Here is a 7183-nt window from a genome sequence, read left to right as displayed (position 1 = left end):
TTCAGACCGTTTCATGCTCCTCATATTTTTGACACCTTTTGAAGCTCTTCATATATTTCACAGCTTTTCACGCTATTCATATTTTGCAACACCGCTTCATGCTTCTCCTATTTTTCAGACCGCTTCATGCTTCTCATATTTTTGACACCCTTTGAAATTCTTCATATTTTTCACACTTTTTCATGCTTTTCATGTTTTTCAACACCGTTTCATACTCCTCCTATTTTTCACACTGTTTAATGCACCTCATATTTTAGACACCTTTTGAAGCTCTTCATATTTTTCACAACTTTTCAGGCTCTTCATGTTTTTGAGGACCGCTTCATGCTCCTCCTATTTTTCAGACCGTTTCATGCTCCTCATATTTTTGAGATCTTTTGAAGCTCTTCATATTTTTCACACCTTTTTAGGCACTTCATGTTTTTAAACACCGCTTCATGCTCCTCCTATTTTTCAGACCGTTTCATGCTCCTGATATTTATGACACCTTTTGAAACTCTTCATATATTTCACACCTTTTCAGGCTCTTAATGTTTTTCAGCAACTCTTCATGCTCCTCCTATTTTTCATTCGTTTCATGCTTCTCATATTTTTGACACCTTTTGAAGCTCTTCATATTTTTCACACCTTTTCAGGCTCTTCAGGTTTTTGAACACCGTTTCATGCTCCTCCTATTTTTCATACCGTTTCATGCTCCTCATATTTTTGACACCTTTAGAAGCTCTTCATATATTTCACACCTTTTCAGGCTCTTCATGTTTTTCAACACCACTTTATGTTCCTCATATTTTTAAGACCATTTCTTGCTCCTCATATTTTTGACACCTTTAGAAGCTCTTCATATTTTTCACACCTTTTCAGGCTGTTCATGTTTTTCAACAACGCTTCATGCTCCTCCTATTTTTCTGACCGTTTAATCCTCCTCATGTATTTCACACCTTTTGAAGCTCTTCATATTTTTCACATCTTTTCAGGCTTTTCATGTTTTTGAACACAGCTTCATGTTCCTCCTATTTTTCAGACCGTTTCATGCTCCTCATATTCTTGACACCTTTTGAAGCTCTTCATATTTTTCACACCTTTTCCTGCTCTGCATGTTTTTCAACACCGCTTCATGCTTCTCCTATATTTCAGACCGTTTCATGCTCCTCATATTTTTGACACCTTTTGAAGCTCTTCATATATTTCACAGCTTTTCACGCTATTCATATTTTGCAACACCGCTTCATGCTTCTCCTATTTTTCAGACCGCTTCATGCTTCTCATATTTTTGACACCCTTTGAAATTCTTCATATTTTTCACACTTTTTCATGCTTTTCATGTTTTTCAACACCGTTTCATACTCCTCCTATTTTTCACACTGTTTAATGCACCTCATATTTTAGACACCTTTTGAAGCTCTTCATATTTTTCACAACTTTTCAGGCTCTTCATGTTTTTGAGGACCGCTTCATGCTCCTCCTATTTTTCAGACCGTTTCATGCTCCTCATATTTTTGAGATCTTTTGAAGCTCTTCATATTTTTCACACCTTTTCAGGCACTTCATGTTTTTAAACACCGCTTCATGCTCCTCTTATTTTTCAGACCGTTTCATGCTCCTGATATTTACGACACCTTTTGAAGCTCTTCATATATTTCACACCTTTCCAGGCTCTTAATGTTTTTCAGCACCTCTTCATGCTCCTCCTATTTTTCATTCGTTTCATGCTTCTCATATTTTTGACACCTTTTGAAGCTCTTCATATTTTTCACACCTTTTCAGGCTCTTCAGGTTTTTGAACACCGTTTCATGCTCCTCCTATTTTTCATACCGTTTCATGCTCCTCATATTTTTGACACCTTTTGAAGCTCTTCATATTTTTCACTTCTTTTTAGGCTATTCATGTTTTTCAACACCGCTTCATGCTTCTCCTATTTTTCAGACTGTTTCATGCTCCTCCTAGTTTTGACACCATTGAAGCTGTTCATATATTTCAAAATTTTCAGGCTCTTCATGTTTTTCAACACCGCTTCATGCTCCTCCTATTTTTCAGTCGTTTCATGCTTCTCATATTTTTAACTCATTTAGAAGCTCTTCATGTTTTTCACCCCTTTTCAGGCTCTTCATGTTTTTAACCACCGCTTCATGCTCCTCGTATTTTTCAGACCGTTTCATGCTCCTCATATTTTTGACACATTTTGAAGCTCTTCATATTTTTCACACCTTTCAGGCTCTTCATGTGTTTCAACATCACTTCCAGCTCCTCCTATTTTTCAGACCGTTTCATGCTCCTCATATTTTTGACACCTTTTGAAGCTCTTCATATTTCTCACAGCTTTTCAGGCTCTTCATGTTTTTAAACACCGCTTCATGCTCCTCCTACTTTTCAGACCGTTTCATGCTCCTCATATTTTGAACACCTTTTGAAGCTCTTCATATTTTTCACACCTTTTCAGGCTCTTCATGTTTTTCAACACCGCTTCATGCTCCTCCTATTTTTCAGACCGTTTCATGCTCCTCATATTTTGGGCACCTTTTGAAGCTCTTCATATTTTTCAACCTTTTCAGGCTCTTCATGTTTTACAACAACTCTTCATGCTCTTTCTATTTTTCAGAGAGTTTCATGCTTCTCATGTATTTCACACCTTTTGAAGCTCTTTATATATTTCACACCTTTTCAGGCTTCTCATTTTTTTCAACACCACTTCTTGCTCCTCCTATTTTTCAGACCTTTTCATGCTCATCCCTTTTTGACACCTTTTGAAGCTCTTCATATTTTTCACACGTTTTCATGCTCTTGATGATTTTCAACACTGCTTCATTCTCCTCCTGTTTTTCAGTCCGTTTCATGCTCATCTCTTTTTTCACACCTTTTGAAACTCTTCATATTTTTCACACTTTTTGAAGGTCTTCATATTTTTCACACGTTTTCAGGCTCTTCATGTTTTTCAACACCACTTCATGCTCCTCCTATTTTTCAGACCTTTTCATTTTCCTCATATTTTTGACACCTTTGAAGCACTTCATATATTTCACACCTTTTCAGGCTTTTCATTTTTTCAACCCCACTTCATGCTCCTCCTATTTTTCAGACCGGTTCATGCTCATCTCATTTTGATACCTTTTGAAGCTCTTCATATTTCTCATATTTTTGAAGCTCTTCTTATTTTCAGACGTTTTCAGACTCTTCAGGTTTTTCAACACCACTTCATGCTCCTGCAATTTTTCAGACCGTTTCATGCTCCTCATATTTTTGACACTTTTTGAGGCTTTTACTATTTTTCACACCTTTTCAGGCTCTTCTTGTTTTTGAACAACGTTTCATAATTCTCCTATTTTTCAGACCATTTCTTGCTCCTCATATTTTTCACACCTTTTGAAGCTCTTCATATCTTTCACAACTTTTCAGGCTCTTGATGTTTTTCCACACCACTTCATGCTTCTCCTATTTTTCAGCCCGTTTCATGCTCCTCATGTATTTCACAGCTTTTGAATCTCTTCATGTTTTTCACAACTTTTCAGGCTCTTCATGTGGTTGATCACCGTTTCATGCTCCTCCTATTTTTCAGACCGTTTCATGCTCCTCATATTTTTGACACCTTTTGAAGCTCTTCATATTTTTCTCAGCTTTTCATGCTCTTCATGTTTTTGAACACCACTTCATGCTCCTCCTATTTTTTAGACCATTTAATGCTCCTCATCTATTTCACACCTTTTGAAGCTCTTCATATTTTTCACACCTTTTCAGGCTCTTGATGTTTTTCAACACCGCTTCATTCTCCTCCTTTTTTTCAGACCGTTTCATGCTCATCTCATTTTTGACATCTTTTGAAGCTTTGCATATTATTCACATCTTTTGAAGCTCTTCATATTTTTCACATTTTTGAAGCTCTTCATATTTTTCACACGATTTCAGACTCTTCATGTTTTTCAACACCGGTTCATGCTCCTGCTATTTATCATACCGTTTCATACTCCTCATATTTTTGACACGTTTTGAGACTCTTCATATTTTTCACACCTTTTCAGGCTCTTCATGTTTTTGAACACCGTTTCATAATCCTCCTATTTTTCAGACCGTTTCATGCTCCTCATATTTTGGACACCTTTTAAAGCTCTTCATATTTTTCACACCTTTTCATCCTCTTCAAGTTTTTCAACACCGCCTCATCCTCCTCTTATTTTTAAGACCGTTTCATGCTCCTCATATTTTTGACACCTTTAGAAGCTCTTCATATTTTTCACACCATTTCATCCTCTTCAAGTTTTTGAACACCGCTTCATCCTCCTCCTATTTTTAAGACCGTTTCATGCTCCTCATATTTTTGACAGCTTTTAAAGCTCTTCATATTTTTCACACCTTTTCATCCTCTTCAAGTTTTTGAACACCGCTTCATCGTCCTCCTATTTTTAAGACCGTTTCATGCTCCTCATATTTTTGACACCTTTAGAAGCTCTTCATATATTTCACACCTTTTCAGGCTCTTCATGTTTTTCAACACCACTTCCAGCTCCTCCTATTTTTCAGACCGTTTCATGCTCCTCATATTTTTGACACCTTTTGAAGCTCTTCATATTTCTCACAGCTTTTCAGGCTCTTCATGTTTTTAAACACCGCTTCATGCTCCTCCTACTTTTCAGACCGTTTCATGCTCCTCATATTTTGAACACCTTTTGAAGCTCTTCATATTTTTCACACCTTTTCAGGCTCTTCATGTTTTTCAACACCGCTTCATGCTCCTCCTATTTTTCAGACCGTTTCATGCTCCTCATATTTTGGGCACCTTTTGAAGCTCTTCATATTTTTCAACCTTTTCAGGCTCTTCATGTTTTACAACAACTCTTCATGCTCCTTCTATTTTTCAGAGAGTTTCATGCTTCTCATGTATTTCACACCTTTTGAAGCTCTTTATATATTTCACACCTTTTCAGGCTTCTCATTTTTTTCAACACCACTTCTTGCTCCTCCTATTTTTCAGACCTTTTCATGCTCATCCCTTTTTGACACCTTTTGAAGCTCTTCATATTTTTCACACGTTTTCATGCTCTTGATGATTTTCAACACTGCTTCATTCTCCTCCTGTTTTTCAGTCCGTTTCATGCTCATCTCTTTTTTCACACCTTTTGAAACTCTTCATATTTTTCACACTTTTTGAAGGTCTTCATATTTTTCACACGTTTTCAGGCTCTTCATGTTTTTCAACACCACTTCATGCTCCTCCTATTTTTCAGACCTTTTCATTTTCCTCATATTTTTGACACCTTTGAAGCACTTCATATATTTCACACCTTTTCAGGCTTTTCATTTTTTCAACCCCACTTCATGCTCCTCCTATTTTTCAGACCGGTTCATGCTCATCTCATTTTGATACCTTTTGAAGCTCTTCATATTTCTCATATTTTTGAAGCTCTTCTTATTTTCAGACGTTTTCAGACTCTTCAGGTTTTTCAACACCACTTCATGCTCCTGCAATTTTTCAGACCGTTTCATGCTCCTCATATTTTTGACACTTTTTGAGGCTTTTACTATTTTTCACACCTTTTCAGGCTCTTCTTGTTTTTGAACAACGTTTCATAATCCTCCTATTTTTCAGACCATTTCTTGCTCCTCATATTTTTCACACCTTTTGAAGCTCTTCATATCTTTCACAACTTTTCAGGCTCTTGATGTTTTTCCACACCACTTCATGCTTCTCCTATTTTTCAGCCCGTTTCATGCTCCTCATGTATTTCACAGCTTTTGAATCTCTTCATGTTTTTCACAACTTTTCAGGCTCTTCATGTGGTTAATCACCGTTTCATGCTCCTCCTATTTTTCAGACCGTTTCATGCTCCTCATATTTTTGACACCTTTTGAAGCTCTTCATATTTTTCTCAGCTTTTCATGCTCTTCATGTTTTTGAACACCACTTCATGCTCCTCCTATTTTTTAGACCATTTAATGCTCCTCATCTATTTCACACCTTTTGAAGCTCTTCATATTTTTCACACCTTTTCAGGCTCTTGATGTTTTTCAACACCGCTTCATTCTCCTCCTTTTTTTCAGACCGTTTCATGCTCATCTCATTTTTGACATCTTTTGAAGCTTTGCATATTATTCACATCTTTTGAAGCTCTTCATATTTTTCACATTTTTGAAGCTCTTCATATTTTGCACACGATTTCAGACTCTTCATGTTTTTCAACACCGGTTCATGCTCCTGCTATTTATCATACCGTTTCATACTCCTCATATTTTTGACACGTTTTGAGACTCTTCATATTTTTCACACCTTTTCAGGCTCTTCATGTTTTTGAACACCGTTTCATAATCCTCCTATTTTTCAGACCGTTTCATGCTCCTCATATTTTGGACACCTTTTAAAGCTCTTCATATTTTTCACACCTTTTCATCCTCTTCAAGTTTTTCAACACCGCCTCATCCTCCTCTTATTTTTAAGACCGTTTCATGCTCCTCATATTTTTGACACCTTTAGAAGCTCTTCATATTTTTCACACCATTTCATCCTCTTCAAGTTTTTGAACACCGCTTCATCCTCCTCCTATTTTTAAGACCGTTTCATGCTCCTCATATTTTTGACACCTTTTAAAGCTCTTCATATTTTTCACACCTTTTCATCCTCTTCAAGTTTTTGAACACCGCTTCATCATCCTCCTATTTTTAAGACCGTTTCATGCTCCTCATATTTTTGACACCTTTAGAAGCTCTTCATATATTTCACACCTTTTCAGGCTCTTCATGTTTTTCAACACCACTTTATGTTCCTCATATTTTTAAGACCATTTCTTGCTCCTCATATTTTTGACACCTTTAGAAACTCTTCATATTTTTCACACCTTTTCAGGCTGTTCATGTTTTTCAACAACGCTTCATGCTCCTCCTATTTTTCTGACCGTTTAATCCTCCTCATGTATTTCACACCTTTTGAAGCTCTTCATATTTTTCACACCTTTTCAGGCTCTTCATGATTTTCACCACCGCTTCATGCTCCTCCTATTTTTCAGACCGTTTCATGCTCATCTCATTTTTGAAACCTTTTGAAGCTTTTCATATTTTTCACACCTTTTCAGGCTCTTCATGATTTTCAACACCGCTTCATGCACCTCCTATTTTTAAGAACGTTTCATGCTCCTCATATTTTTGACACCTTTTGAAGCTCTTCATATTTTTCACATCTTTTCAGGCTTTTCATGTTTTTGA

This window comes from Dama dama, unplaced genomic scaffold, assembly GCF_033118175.1.
Source record: "Dama dama isolate Ldn47 unplaced genomic scaffold, ASM3311817v1 ptg000096l, whole genome shotgun sequence".
NCBI classification, from domain to species: domain Eukaryota; kingdom Metazoa; phylum Chordata; class Mammalia; order Artiodactyla; family Cervidae; genus Dama; species Dama dama.
Note: the sequence above shows the minus strand (reverse complement) of the source record.